This window comes from Salvelinus sp. IW2-2015, linkage group LG26 (assembly GCF_002910315.2).
Source record: "Salvelinus sp. IW2-2015 linkage group LG26, ASM291031v2, whole genome shotgun sequence".
In the NCBI taxonomy this organism is placed as follows: domain Eukaryota; kingdom Metazoa; phylum Chordata; class Actinopteri; order Salmoniformes; family Salmonidae; genus Salvelinus; species Salvelinus sp. IW2-2015.
The window spans coordinates 14,401,665-14,417,815 of record NC_036866.1 but is presented as its reverse complement, the minus strand read 5'-3'; the positions used below and the strand labels follow the sequence as shown (position 1 = coordinate 14,417,815).

At 43.4% G+C, this 16,151-nt stretch overlaps 1 pseudogene; it reads right to left on the bottom strand.

Moving 5' to 3' along the window:
* The window catches only part of LOC111952709 (potassium/sodium hyperpolarization-activated cyclic nucleotide-gated channel 2-like), a 148,139-nt pseudogene that overhangs the window by 46,867 nt on the left and 85,121 nt on the right, over positions 1-16,151 (bottom strand).

Below are 16,151 nucleotides of genomic sequence, written 5' to 3'. Positions count from 1 at the left end.
GACTTAACTTAATCAGGATCCTATGTAACTCAATGAGCCGGGAATGGAAGAGCCATGGACTCGTGCTACACCCAATGAAGCATGCTGCTCAAAGGGAAGGACAAGGGGGAACTGAATACAGGGATAAAGTCATACACATGAGCGAATACATGTAAAGTGTTTCTATGCCATCATTTCCAATAACACGTCCTCCTAAATCGTATAGTTTTTTTCTCTCAATTTTTCTAGACTCTTATTACTACGAGCTTTCACAWGTAGCAAAGGTTCGGGCAAATACATACCCATCACACTATGGAAATATTGACTCGTTTACCAGAGGCCATAGGGGTTGAGTCAATGGTGACAGTAGTTTGAGTGGACCACAGTGGAGCACTGTACCTCCCTAAAGGCCGCTTGGGTCTCATTTTCCTCAGAGCCTATTTAGAAGTGCTGCTCCATCCCTCTGGAGGAGGACAGTAACAGTTACATGACGCCTAATGCTCATGGTGGGGTGGCCGCGGGAACGCTGTGTCCTCAGGCAAACTGTGTTTCACCCAGCTAGACGTCAAGGACCTCAAGGACGTCAAGATGAGAGAGGGATGGGGGTTGTGTCACCTCCAACAGTAGAGGAGAGGACACAGGGACATGCTGCTGCAGCACTCTTTCTGCACTGTCCTCAATATGACAGACAGACAGGTTAACGACAGTGTATCTCTGTCTCCTATATGAGAAAACTAGAGAAGCCACCCAGCAAACATGCCCATGTGTGTTTATGTGTGTGTGTGTGTCTGAGTGTGTGATGCGTCCATATGTGCGTCCATGTAAGTATGTGTTCGTCTACATGGAATGTGTGACCGAGAGAGGTAGATTGAGAGGAACAGAGTGTACCTTTAGTGTGTCTAATCAGAAACAAAAGCCCTGACCGCCTAATGCACTGAAGCCTAGACACCACACTGTGTGCATTCTGATAAATCAGTAGCCTACGCAATGTCTAACAGTGTGGACCGCGCAAACAATGACGATAGCTTTTTCTCATGTGTGATGCTAGTATCTGGAAAAGAGGATTGCTGGGTGCCAAAAGTATTATGGCAATTCTGTCTCAACACCGAAACCATGGCCAACTGTTTACACTGCGCTGGGTCAATACTACCACGCATTGTCGTCTGCTTTTACACTATCCTGTACAAAGAAACTTTCAGACTCATTGTACCATTATCACTATGTTATCTGATGGCTGCTTCAGTGTGTATCACTGTATACTGTAGTTAAGTAGTTGATGATGAATAAAAAGCCATAATGTCTGTGGGCCTGAGGGAGATCTGGATGTGATGAGCTGATTTAGCTGGATCACGATAGTCACATGGAAGTGTCACAGAAGTGGAGCATGAGAGAGATCTGGATGTGCTGAGCTGATTTAGCTGGATCACGATAGTCACATGGAAGTGTCACGAAGTGGAGCATGAGGGAGATCTGGATGTGATGATGCTGATTTAGCTGGATCACGATAGTCACATGGAAGTGTCACAGAAGTGGAGCATGAGAGAGATCTGGTGTGATGAGCTGATTTAGCTGGATCACGATAGTCACATGAAGTGTCACAGAAGGAGCATGAGAGAGATCTGGATGTGATGAGCTGATTTAGCTGGATCACGATAGTCACATGGAAGTGTCACAGAAGTGGAGCATGAGGGAGATCTGGATGTGATGATCTGATTAGCTGGATCACGATAGTCACAGGAAGTGTCACAGAAGTGGAGCATGAGGGAGATCTGGATGTATGAGCTGATTTAGCTGGATCACGATAGTCCATGGAAGTGTCACAGAAGTGGAGCATGAGAGAGATCTGGATGTGATGAGCTGATTTAGCTGGATCACGATAGTCACATGGAAGTGTCACAGAAGTGGAGCATGAGAGAGATCTGGATGTGATGAGCTGATTTAGCTGGATCACGATAGTCACATGGAAGTGTCACAGAGAGTGGAGCATGAGAGAGATCTGGATGTGATGAGCTGATTTAGCTGGATCACGATAGTCACATGGAAGTGTCACAGAAGTGGAGCATGAGGGAGATCTGGATGTGATGATCTGATTTAGCTGGATCACGATAGTCACATGGAAGTGTCACAGAAGTGGAGCATGAGGGAGATCTGGATGTGATGAGCTGATTAAGCTGGATCACGATAGTCACATGGAAGTGTCACAGAAGTGGAGCATGAGGGAGATCTGGATGTCGATGAGCTGATTTAGCTGGATCACGATAGTCACATGGAAGTGTCACAGAAGTGGAGCATGAGGGAGATCTGGATGTGATGAGCTGATTTAGCTGGATCACGATAGTCACATGGAATGTGTCACAGAAGTGGAGCATGAGGGAGATCTGGATGTGATGAGCTGATTTAGCTGGATCACGATAGTCACATGGAAGTGTCACAGAAGTGGAGCATGAGGGAGATCTGGATGTGATGAGCTGATTTAGCTGGATCACGATAGTCACATGGAAGTGTCACAGAAGTGGAGCATGAGAGAGATCTGGATGTGATGATCTGATTTAGCTGGATCACGATAGTCACATGGAAGTGTCACAGAAGTGGAGCATGAGGGAGATCTGGATGTGATGATCTGATTTAGCTGGATCACGATAGTCACATGGAAGTGTCACAGAAGTGGAGCATGAGGGAGATCTGGATGTGATGATCTGATTTAGCTGGATCACGATAGTCCAGATGGAAGTGTCACAGAAGTGGAGCCTGAGAGAGAGTGCAGTTCCAGGAGGGCCTTCGTGGCTTTGCATGCTTTTCCAGTGACAGGAGACGTGTGCATCTCTTTAGCTAGCGATCTATCTCTCTATCTCAAATCAAGTCAAATCAAATTGTATTTGTCACATGCGCCGAATACAACAGGTGTAGACCTTACAGTGAAATGCTTACTTACAAGCCCTAACCAACAACACAGTTTAAAAAATAAAATAGAAATGCCTTAAAAAAAACATAAGAATAAGGAATCAAAGTAAAAAAAAATAATTAAAGAGCAGCAGTAAAATAACAATAGCGAAGCTATACACAGGGGGTACCGGTACAGAGTCAATGTGCGGGGGCACCAGTTAGTCAAGGAAATCTTGGTCCCTGAGTAGGGAGTAGTAGGGATGGATGTGTTGTGTCAGGTCATCACTAGTTACCACAGCCACAAAGTTATAAACCCTGCCTATTTCTACAATTGATCTTCTTAAAATGTCATTTTAAACCTAACGTTAGCTTAACCATAACCATACTGCTAACCTTATGCCCAACCTTTAAAAAAAACTAAGCAGAGCTCATGCCTTTCAAGCCACTTTTTTCAAATCATCATTAGATTCGCATCTCCCTCAACGTCAGTAAGACAAAAGAGATGACCGTGGACTACAGGAAAAATAATGGGGGCCGAACACGCCCCCATTCACATCGATGGGGCTGTAGTGGAGCGGGTCGAGAGTTTCAAGTTCCTTGATGTCCACATCACCAACAAACTATCATAGTCCAAACACACCAAGAAAATTGTGAAGAGGGCACGACAATGCCTTTTCCCCCTCAGAAGACTGAGAAGATTTAGTATGGGTCCCCAGATCCTCAAAAAGTTCTACAGCTGCACCATCGAGAGCATCCTGACCGGTTGCATCACCACCTGGTATGGCAACTGCTCACCACCTGGTATGGCAAGGTGCATCACCACCTGGTATGGCAACTACCGTAAGGCGCTACAGAGGGTACTGCACACAGCCCAGTACATCACTGGGGCAGAGCTTCCTGCCATCCAGGACCTATGTACTAGGCGGTGTCAGAAGAAGGCCCAAACAATTGTCAAAGACTCCAGTCACCCAAGTCATAGACTGTTCTCTCTGCTACCACACGGCAAGTGGTACCAAAAAGGCTCCTTAAAGGATCGACCCCTGATTTTCGCCTAAAATCAAAGAATAGCCCATGTGCGCACTCCCTCAAATCTTTTGGAGAAAATATCCTTTATATTTTATTCAGCTTTGTTCAATTGTATTCGTCATACTATAAAATATAAAATAATGCCACAGAATTTTAAGCAAATCCTGTCTGCTATAAGAACTAGTTTAGCGCACAGCCATTTGGCATAGCCAGATCAGGACCTAACCTAATGTAATGACAGCCTTCCTCCTCTTCGTCTGAAGAGGAGGTGTAGCAGGGATCGGACCAAGACGCAGCGTATTCCGTGTTCCACATGATTTTAATAAAGAGACGAATAACGTGAACACTATACAAATATAACAAACATGGCAAAACGAAACAGTCCTATCTGGTGCAGAGAAACACAAAGACAGGAAACAACCACCCACAAATCCCAACACAAAACAGGCTACCTTAATATGGTTCCCAATCAGAGAMAATGACAAACACCTGCCTCTGATTGAGAACCACATCAGGCCAATTGACAATCCCMRCATAGAAACACAAAACATAGAATGCCCACCCAGCTCACGTCCTGACCAACACAAAACAAGGAAAAACACACAAGAACTATGGTCAGAACGTGACACCTAAGGACAACTCAGAGTATGCTATTCTGTTCTTCTGAAATAGACTACATTTTCTTCATATCCTGTTTCTTTAGACCTGTCCAAAATAAATAATGGATTCATTGTGAAGGTATAGGCGAAATTACATGGATTTATTAGACTTTTTAAAATGTAGATGTTCCAAAGGTCTGCAGTGGCTGGAAGCCAGGAGATGCTAAATGTGTTAATTAACGGTAAATTACTGTGAGACCAACAGTTGTTTGCTTGACAATACCTAGGTGTCTGGTTAGACTGTAAACTCTCCTTCCAGACTCACATTAAGATTCTCCAATCCAAAATTAAATCTAGAATCAGCTTCCTATTTCGCAACAAAGCCTCCTTCACTCATGCCGCCAAACATACCCTCGTAAAACTGACTATCCTACCGATCCTTGACTTCGGCGATGTCATTTACAAAATAGCCCCCAACACACTACTCAGCAAACTGGATGTAGTCTATCACAGTGCCATCCGTTTTATCACCAAAGCCCCATATACTACCCATCACTGTGACCTGTATGCTCTCGTTGGCTGGCCCTCACTACATATCCGTCGCCAAACCCACTGGCTCCAGGTCATCTACAAGTCTTTGCTAGGTAAAGCCCCGCCTTATCTCAGCTCACTGGTCACCATAGCAACACCCACCCATGGCACGCGCTCCAGCAGGTATATGGCACTGGTCATCCTCAAAGCCAACACTTCCTTTGGCCACCTTTCCTTCCAGTTATCTGCTGCCAATGACTGGAACAATGATAAATTGCAATTATTTTAGCCTCTATGGCCTATTTATTGCCTATCTCCCTACTCTTCTACATTTGCACACACTGTACATAGATTTTTCAATTTTTCTTCTATTTTGTGTTATTAACTGTACATTTGTTCATGTGTAACTCTGTGTTGTTGTTTTTGTCGCACTGCTTTGCTTTATCTTGGCCAGGTCGCAGTTGTAAATGAGAACTTGTTCTCAACTGGCCTACCTGGTTAAATAAAGGTTAAATATTTTGTTTTTTTTAAACAATCACCAACTGACAAAATTCCGTGACTGCCACAGCCCTAATTATAGTATGGCTTATCCTATATAACTACTGCTTTACACACCTTTTCTATTAATATACGGTCCATACTGTCTTTACACACCATAAAGACATTCAGAAAGTATTCACACCACTTGACTTTTTACACATTTTGTTGTGTTACAGACTGAATTTAAAATGGACTAAATTGCATTTTTTTTGTCACTGGCCTACACACAATACCCCATAATGTCAAAGTGGAATTATGTTTTTAGAAATGTTCAGAAATTCATGAGTCAATTAGGATTCAACCCCTTTGTTATGGCAAGCCTAAATAAGTTCAGGAGTAAAAATGTGCTTAACAACTTAACAACATAATAAGTTGCATGGAATAATAGTGTTTAATAATAGTGTTTAACATGATTTTTTAATGACTACCTCATCTCTGTACCCCACACATACAATTATCTGTAAGGTCCTTCAGTCGAGCTGTGAATTTCAAACACAGATTCAACCACAAAGACCAGGGAGGTTTTCCAATGCCGCACAAAAAATGGCACCTATTTGTAGGTGAAGGCTGGGATTAAATAGCTTATGTTTGGTAATGTATTATTGTTATGTGACTGCTTTATTTAAAAGTACCACRTATGTAAAATGTGTATGCAAAATGTGCATGTAAAATGTATATGTAAAATATGTAGCAGAAAAGCTGTAAAACATTTTTTTTTAAAGATAATAGTCCTCTGAAGAGGGGGGGAGGGTGGTGGAGGGGTTAATGGAAAAACCATTAAAAAAGAGAAAAATAATAGAAAAAAATAACAATTGTCACGACTTCCACCGAAGTCGGCTCCTCTCCTTGTTCGGGCGGCGTTCGGCAGTCGACGTCACCGGTTTTCTAGCCATCGCCGCTCCATTTTTCATGTATCCATTTGTTTTGTCTTGTTCCCTGCACACCTGGTTTTCATTCCCCAATCAATCTACATGTATTTATTCCTCTGTTCMCCATCATGTCTTTGTGTAAGATAGTTTGTGTTACGTGTGTATTGTTGACGCGCCAGACTGGCTTGTTTTTCCCGTGTTATTTTTCACGAAGATGTTTATTGTTAAACATAATTCATGTGACTGTTTTGCACTTTTGCCTAAATAAAGTGTGCGCCTGTTCACAAATCTCTGCTCTCCTGCACCTGACTTCGCTACCAGTAGGCACACAGCTGACAACAATTTAGCCCTCTATGGCATGAATGTTTATTTTGCGGGGGAAAAAATATTTCACCCCATTATTTGGGAGCTTGGGTCCCTGATAATATATCCATCATTAAATTTGCTACGAGGTTACTGAAACACCAAGGTGGAATAAGGAAAACAGGCAATATGTGCTTTAGAAAAAGTAATATTTTGACAAACATCAACCACAAATGGTTCCAACCAATCACAATTAGAAGCTTTAAAGTCAAAACATCAAACAATCAAATAAACAAACTACTACTAATCACAACTAACACCTCATGTATAAATGTTTCTCACATTTCATATAAACATATAAACCAACATCCAAATGACTGTCTATGTGTGTGTGAGAGTGTGTGTGTGTATTTGTGTGTGTGTATGGAGGGGTTAGCCTGTGTGTGTGAGTATATGTGTGAGTGTGTGTGTGCGTTTCAGTGTGTCTGAATGTGTGCTTGTGTGGGTTATTGTTTAAATCAGTGTTTCTCTTTTTGACAAAGCACACTGATTTCCTATTCTGTGTGGAACCTCAGGAAGCAGTTGCAGGTGGATGTGAAACAGAGGTGGACATCGCATTTCCGGCACTTGGCTTTTGGTGTACCTGTGCACCTTGGTACCTTGCATCTCCCCTTCTTTTCAGCCATAATCATCCAGTGGGCTGTGGCATCCAGGCGCACATCAGGGACTGGAATTGGAGCAGCGGGTCATTTCCTCCTCCTCTCCTCATACTCACCAGCAATTGTGGAACTGGTACGACCTTTCTTGCACTCCAGACTCTTTCCACTTTTGCATAGGCCTTCATCGATGTATAACTTGAAGGTATACAGCTTCATTTCTTCCTTCTTTCTCATGCCAGTGCCTTCACAATCACTTCGGTAGAGCAGCCAGGTGGTCACGATGATCATATCCAGGAAGTGGAACCACAAGTGGTACCACTTCTTTGATCTGATTTTGTTCCGGTACAGTGCAATCAGTGAGTCAGCAGATCCACCCCACCAATATTCTTGTTGTAGTCTTTCACCACAGCAGGTCAAGGGCCTTTGGTGATCATCTTTCGCTTGCGAATCCACCTGTCAACCTCGGTGACTGGGTGGGCTCCAGTGTAATCACTCAGAAGGGTCACTGAGCAGTTATCGTACTACTTCACAACGTGCAAGGTGGTTTCTCCAACCACGGCCATCTTCTGTTCAAAAGATCCACGTCCTGCTCTCTTCAGCTCAGCATCGCACATCAAGTTGACGCCTGGTAGTCTGTTACCACGAACAGTGCCAGTGCAGTGAATTCCCTGCTGAGCCAGTGTGAGCACAAGAGGGACACTCGTAAACCAGTTGTCGAAGAAGAGCTTGTAGTTCTTGCTTGGGTATAGGCTGGGCCAGGCAGAGGACAACGTTGCCACTTGCTCCCACATCTGCTAGCTCAGGGGGTTATACAACTCTCCCTGTGTAGATTTCTAAGTTGTGCGGGACACCATCAGAACCAGCCAAGACGAGTATGTTGTAGCCCCATGTCTTTGGTTTTGATGGCAGGTATTGCTTCAATCTCTTTCTTCCCTTGAATGGGACCATCTGCTCATCAACAGCCAGCTTCTCATCCATTGGGATTGACTTCAGTTTTGAGGTTAGATGAGTGACCAGTGGTCAGATCTTGTAGAGTGGATCATCATTTTCCTCCTGTCTCTCTTCATTGTTACTGGAGAGCAGGTATTTTTTGATCGCCTCCTATCTATTCAGTATCATGGTGTCAGCTACTTGGGACACTCGGCAGGCTTTGTTCCAAAACATGTGGGTGCCTGGTAAACCAAACAATGACATGTACTCCACAATACCCAGGAACTGGTCCAATTCTTTTGTAGTGAGGTTAAGGGGATTGTTTGCGTTACATTGTATCGCATATAGATTTGACTGCCCTACAATAACTTACAGAATGTCTTTAGAGAAAAACAGCTTGAAGTACTGGAGGAGGGACATGATATCATCAGATCTTGAAAGCAAGCCCTGCCATTCTGGGTAAGCATTGAAGTATGCAATGTGGAGTGTTCTCCACCGGGGTAGGCGTGGAACATCAATCTCTGCTACATCTTCATCCTCAGACTCAGTCTCACTGTCAACAGACAGGCATTCTCCTTGAAAGCAGGAAGCACAAATTTGAATGTGTCCTATACCCTTCTTCATCCACTGACATGCATGCAAACAAATACACACACCACACACACACGTGCACACACACACACACACACACGTGCACACACACGTTACTTTGCTGACTGACCTCTAACTGACCCCTGACCTCCTAACTGTCTCTCAAACCGGATTCGGGGATCCACTCTTCCTGACTTTTTTCAAGCTTCACTGTCTTTATTGTCACTCTCTTCAAGCTCACTGTCCTCACTGTCAGAGGGAATGACCCTAACTGCTCGGTCATGTTCCTTCCGCCCATACAATGTTCTTGTGTCCATTTCCTGTAAGTATCAGTAGAAAGTAAAGTAAAAACATTGACAATGGTCATAATTATGCATCTGAGCAGATCTCCACACTTTAGCATGATAATGCCTGGACAGAAGTGGTCTAACTGCACAATGTTTCCCTGAGGCAATGAACCAAACAACACAGTTTTAGTACATAAATAAAAACAAAATAAGTCTTTAAACAATCATACATACTTCTTTACATACTCATACACATATTTTTTAATATAAAGTTATTTAAATTTAAACATGTTAATTAAAAAGTGATTTTATCTTACCAATTGGTGGCACTGTGTCCCATGCGGCTTTGCTTCCTGAAAGGACTGCTCCACCCCCAGACAAAAGGCCACACCCACTTCAGCCCCTCATTTCATTGGACACAGACATGTTAGGTGATATTATATATTTTCTTTTATTTAAAAAAAATGTAAGGGGCGGTGTGAGGTCCAAAAGGGTAGTTTGTTGCCTGAGGGCAACACCATGCCACAGAGAATTAAATGTAAAAATGTTTTTTCAAATAATACAAATAAAAGGGCACCTATTGGGTAGATGGGTCAAAATAAAAAAGCAGACATTGAATATCCCTTTGAGCATGGTGAAGTTATTAATTACACTTTGGATGGTGTATCAATACACCGTCACTACAAAAATATAGGCGTCCTGCCTACTGTAACTCAGTTGCCAGAGAGGAAGGAAACCGCTCAGGGTTTTCACCATGAGGCTAATGGTGACTTTCTAACAGTTACATGGAGTTGAATGGCTGTGATAGGAGAAAACTGAGGATTGATTAACAACATTGTAGTTGCTCCACAAAACTAACCTAAATGACAGAGTGGAAAGAAGGAAGCCTGTACAGAATACAAATATTCCAAAACATGCAACCTGCTTGCAATAAGATACTAAAGTAAAACAGCAAAAAACGTGGCAAATTAATTACATTTATGTCCTGAATACAAAGCGTTATGTTTGGGGCAAATCCAACAACACATCACTGAGTACCACTCTATAGATTTACAAGCATTGTGGTGGCTGCATCGTGTTATGGGTATGCTCGTCATCATTAAGGACTGGGGTGTTTTTAAGAATAAAAATAAAATAAATGTAGCTAAGCACAGGAAAACCTGGTTCAGTCTGCTTTCCACCAGAGACTGGGAGATTAATTCACCTTCAGCAAGACAACAACCTAAAACACAAGCCCAAATCTACTCTGGAGTTGTTTACCAAGAAGACAGTGAATGTTCCTGAGTGTCCGAGTTACCGTTTTGCCTTAATTCTGCTTGAAAATCTATGGCAAGACCTAAAAATGGTTGTCTAGAAATGATCAATAACCAATTTGACCGAGCTTGAAGAATTTAGAAAATAATAATGGTCAAATGTTGCACAATCCAGGTGTGGAAAGCTAATAGAGGCTTACCCAGAAAGACTCACAGCTGTAATCACTGCCAAAGGTGATTTTAAAATGTATTGTCACAGGGGGGTCAATACTTATCTAATCAAGATACACTATATATACAAAAGTATGTGGACACCTCTTCAAATGAGTGGATTTGGCTATTTCAGCCACACCCGTTACACAGCCATACAGTCTCCATAGACAATCACTGGCAGTAGAATGGCCTTACTGAAGAGCTCAGTGACTTTCAGCGTGGCACCATCATAGTTTGCCACCTTTCCAACAAATCAGTTCATCAAATGTCTGCTTGCTAGAGCTGCCCCGGTCTACTGTACAGTAAGTGCTGTTATTGTGAAGTGCAAACGTCTAGGAGCAACAACGGCTCAGCCGTGAAGTGGTAGGCCACACAAGCTCACAGGACGGACCGCCGAGCGCTGAAGAGCATAAAAATCACCTGTCCTTGGTTGCAACACTCACTACCGAGTTCCAAACTGCCTCTGGAAGCAAGGTCAGCTCAAGAACTGTTCGTCGAGAACTTAATGAAAGGGGTTTCCATGGCCGAGCAGCTGCACACAAGCCTAAGATCACCATGTGCAATGCCAAGCATTGGCTGGACTGGTGTTAAGCTCGCCGCCATTGGACTCTGGAGTGATGAATTACGCTTCACCTTCTGGCTGTTCAACGGACAAATCTGGGTTTGGGGGATGCCAGGAGAATGCTACCTGCTCGAATGTATAGTGCCAACTGTAAAGTTTGGTGGAGGAGGATTAATGGTGTGGGGCTGTTTTTCATGGTTCAGGCTCCTTAGTTCCAGTGAAGGGAAATCTTAACGCTACAGCATAAAATTACATTCTAAACAATTCTGTGCTTCCAACTTTGGGGAAGGCCCTTTCCTGTTTCAGCATGACAATGCCCCCATGCACAAAGTGAAGTCCATACAGAAATAGTTTGTTGAGATCGGTGTGGAAGAACTTGACTGGCCTGCACAGAGCCCTGACCTCAAGCCCATCGAACACCTTTGGGATGAATTGGAACGCCAACTGCGAGCCAGGCCTAATCGCTAAACATCAGTGCCCGACCTCACTAATGCTTGTGGCTGAATGGAAGCAAGTCCCTGCAGCAATGGTCCAACATCGAGTGGAAAGCCTTCCCAGAAGGAAGGAGGCTGTTATAGCAGCAGAGGGGGGACCAACTCCATATTAATGCCCATGATTTTGGAATGAGCTGTTCGACGAGCAGGTGTACACATACGTTTGGTCATGTAGTGCATATTAGTGCTTTATTTTTCATCTTTATTTATAGATATTTTTTTACATATGTTTGAATTTTTCTTCCACTTTGATAATAGAGTATTTTGTGTAAATCGTTGACAAAAAATTACAATTAAATACATTTTAATCCCACTTTGTAACAACAAAATGTGGCAAAGTTCAAGGGGTGTGAATACTTTCTGAAGGCACTGTATTACTGCACTATTGGAGGTAGAAACACAAGTATTCCGCTACACCTGCGATAACATCTTCAAATCATAGCTTTAACCAAAAATACTGAATACTGTATTAAACTCCTCATTTCCCCTAGTTGCTCCCTGATACTGTATTGTGACCCAGAAAACAAGATGATTATCTCTCCAAGATAAAAACAAAAAAACAACGTTTGAGAGGGCCAGGAACAAGAGACAAGAGGAGCCAAACAGTAGATGACAGAAGCAGAGTTGGAGGTACTGTTCTCATCTGTGCTCCTTTGTTCTCAACATTAGCCAGATGCTGCAATTAGACAACAAAGCCACACCAATTACTGCAACCCAGGGGGACGTGCTGCTACGGACTGAATAACACATTGTCAGATCACAGAGGATCTAAGAAGCAATGTCCTTATAGAGCAATGTTCTCCTTCTTAAGAGACATGACCACGTGCTTTGATGATCTGTGAGGACACTGAGACTGAGCGACACTGAGACTGAGGACACTGAGACTGAGGACACTGAGACTCAGGAATTTTCCTGAGTTTGTGACTTTACCAGGGATAACTCCAGGCCATGGTTATAACTTATGTCTATGGCCCTGAATTTTCACCTGCTCATTGTAAATTGGCCCAGCATTGTCCGGGTTTGGCCGGGGTAGGCAGCCATTGTAAATAAGAATTTGTTCTTGACTGACTTGCCTAGTTAAATAAAGGTTAAATAAAAAAAATGTAAAAATAATAAATGGCTTAGACCTCATCGACGGCCTGGGATGAGTTGGAAGGTGTACCTACCTTCTCCTGGTACTGGCGCCGGGATGAGTCCAGGGACTGGATGAGGGCGGTGGCGTGGCCGATGAACATGGCGTAGCAGGTGGCTCCCACGATCATACTGAGCATGGTCAACCAGATATCAGACATGCTCTCTGGGGCTTGGCGCCCATAACCGATACACAGCATGTGACTCATGGCTTTGAACAGGGCAAAGGAGTACAGCTCGCTCCACGAGTCATTCTGTTGGGAGAGAAAGAGCAGGGTTTCTATTACAAAAGAGCACATTATAGAGAAAAAGTAACACTGCAATAAAACCACATTCTAAGGCTTCTAAAACTCTCAAATTCTAAGGCTTCAGTGATAAATGAAAAGATAGTGGAAAGACAGAGAGAGAAAGATGGAGATAGAGAGAGGGAGAAAGAGAGAGAGAGGCAATAAAATAAAGTGTGTGAAAGAAAGCTGCAATCCCACTTCTGTAGTAGCTAAGACATTATGACTCCATTGTGCTAGCTAGCTGCTTGTTGAAGGCCTAATCACTCCAGCACAGTGCTGTTGGTTCAGGTGTAGAAGGCCACTTCAGACTGGGCTCTAATGAGGAGCCACTCTGCCTTTGATTTGTCTATACAGTGAGACTAGAGAAATGTTAAACACTCTCCTCAGCCCCCTAACAGCAACACTGACTAAGAAACGCTGCCTGGCTACAGGATTCATTCTTTAGAGTGATGTCACTGCTTCTACTCAGCCAATTGTAGGACTGTTGGTTCGGAGTTAGACTGTCCTGGCTGTACAAAGCAGAGCCAAAGGGAGCAGTCCCAACTGTCATTGATTGGCTCCTTCTGGATCGGATTGTATCCGTTTTGAATTTCACTCAAACCTATTTGCATTCCATTCAAAATTATTTCGTTGGGAAATGGTTCAGGGGGAAATAAAGGGAAATGTGAGGGAGGCATCAGATTGTTTTGAAATGTGACAGAGGGACGTGGATGGAAGGGAATAACGGGACGGTGATAGATAGGTGCTGTGTGGAATTGCACGGGGATGATCTTGGGGGCACTCAGCACTGCCAACGGAGGTGTATGCATGTGTGCTCATATGGCCCTTCCTCTCTCTCTCTGTGCTAGGGGCAGCTTCAGCCCCAGACCTGGTCCCAACGCCTTGGGTGTGTGACAGAGGCAGAGCTCTCTCTCTCTTTCAAATCAATTTAAGGGCTTTATTGGCATGGGAAACATATGTTAACATTGCCAAAGCAAGAGAACTAAACAATAAACAAAAGTGGAATAAACAATACAAATGAACAGTAAACATTACACTCACAAAGGTTCCAAAACAATAAAGACATTTCAATTGTCATATGTGCAAATAGTTAAAGTACAAAAGTGAAAATAAATCAACATAAATATGGATTGTATTTACAACGGTGTTTGTTCTTCACTGGTTGCACTTTTCTTGTGGCAACAGGTCACAAATCTTGATGCTGTGATGGCACACCCTGGTATTTCACTCAATAGATATGGGAGTTTACAACAATTGGGTTTGTTTTCTAATTCTTTGTGGATCTGTGTAATCTGAGGGAAATATGTGTCTCTAATATGGTCATACGTTTGGCAGGAGGTTAGGAAGTGCAGCTCAGTTTCCACCTCATTTTGTGGGCAGTGTGCACATAGCCTGTCTTCGCTTGAGAGCCAGATCTGCCTACGGCGGCCTTTCTCAATAGCAAGGCTATGCTCACTGAGCATAGCCTTAATTGTGCGTCAGTCACAGTGGTCAGGTATTTTGCCACTGTGTACTCTCTGTTTAGGGCCAAATAGCATTCTAGTTTAGTTTGTCTTTTTCTTAATTCTTTCCAATGTGTCAAGTAATTATCTTTTTGTTTTCTCGTGATTTGGTTGGGTCTAATTGTGTTTTATTCTCCAGGACCAGCTTGCTTAGGGGACTCTCATCCGTCGGATGTTTTTCCCCCAACACCACTTTCCATAAATTTGTACAGCAGACCCTCAAGCCAAATTGAGTCAAAAGCTTTTTTGAAATCAACAAAGCATGAGAAGACTTTAACTTTGTTTTGGTTTGTTTGTCAATTAGGGTGTGCAGGGTGAATAAGTGGTCTGTTKTAAGGTAATTTGGTAAAAAGTCAATTTGACATTTGCTCAGTACATTGTTTTCATTGAGGAAATGTGCGAGTCTGCTGTTAATGATAATGCAGAGGATTTTCCCAAGGTTGCTCTCTCTGTTTAACTCTCTCTCTGGTCTATCAGCATGCTGCCTACAGAGTGTGCCTGCCAGGCAAACACCAGCAGCAGCCCCTCACAAAGCTCTGAGATGGAAATAAACACACACATTCATGCACACACATCATGTACACTATGTGCAAGGAAACACACACACCCATCTAATGGAAGATGAAGCCCCAAGATAATTTTTTCCATCTCTCAGAGTATGATGTATACTCACAATCACCAGGCCTATTTGACATATGAGTTTAGGTAGCTACAATAACTGTGCCAGAGCCAGAGGAAACGGTACAAACACGGATGAAAAAGGGCCACTATTGGAGGCATGTTGTAGCGAGCTGCTCTGGCTTCGGCCCGCTCGCTGTAGCTTATCTGAATTTACAGGATTTTATACTAACGTCTCTATGCTGCCTGACACACACACACACACACACACACACACACACACACACACACACACACACACACACACACACACACACACACACACACACACACAGAGTGTCTGTGATCTATAAACCCAGATGACTGAACAACCTCCACTGCACTGACACATTCATTTGCTCTGTGTCTCGGTAGGACAATACCATATTTTACCCACCATGCTGTGTGTGTGTCTGTGTGTGTGTATGTGTGCGTGTGCGTGTGGCACCACGCCAGTACTGCAGCCACAGAGCCAGGCAGCTGACAGTAATGCTGATCTATTAACAGAGAACGAGCATCCATCTCTACAGGTATGGGAGTGGAGCCCCACTGGGATCAAATGAGAAAACATGGGGGAGTACACTGGGCCACCAAGTCCCCCAATCCCCATAGCAATAAAATCAACAGACAGCCTGCATGGTGTTTAGACTAGGTGAGACAGTTGAGACAGGTGAGTCTCTCTCTAAATTCTGTTTTGACTCTGATTCTCATAAGGCACTGGCTCTGAGGAAGACTGTGGAATGTGGGTGGTGCTCGATGTATGAAATTATCTCTGATGATCTATTCCAAGATCCTGGAGGAAGGTGCGAGGTAGAAGGAGAAGGGGGGGGGGGTTATGGTGTGTGTGTGTGGGTG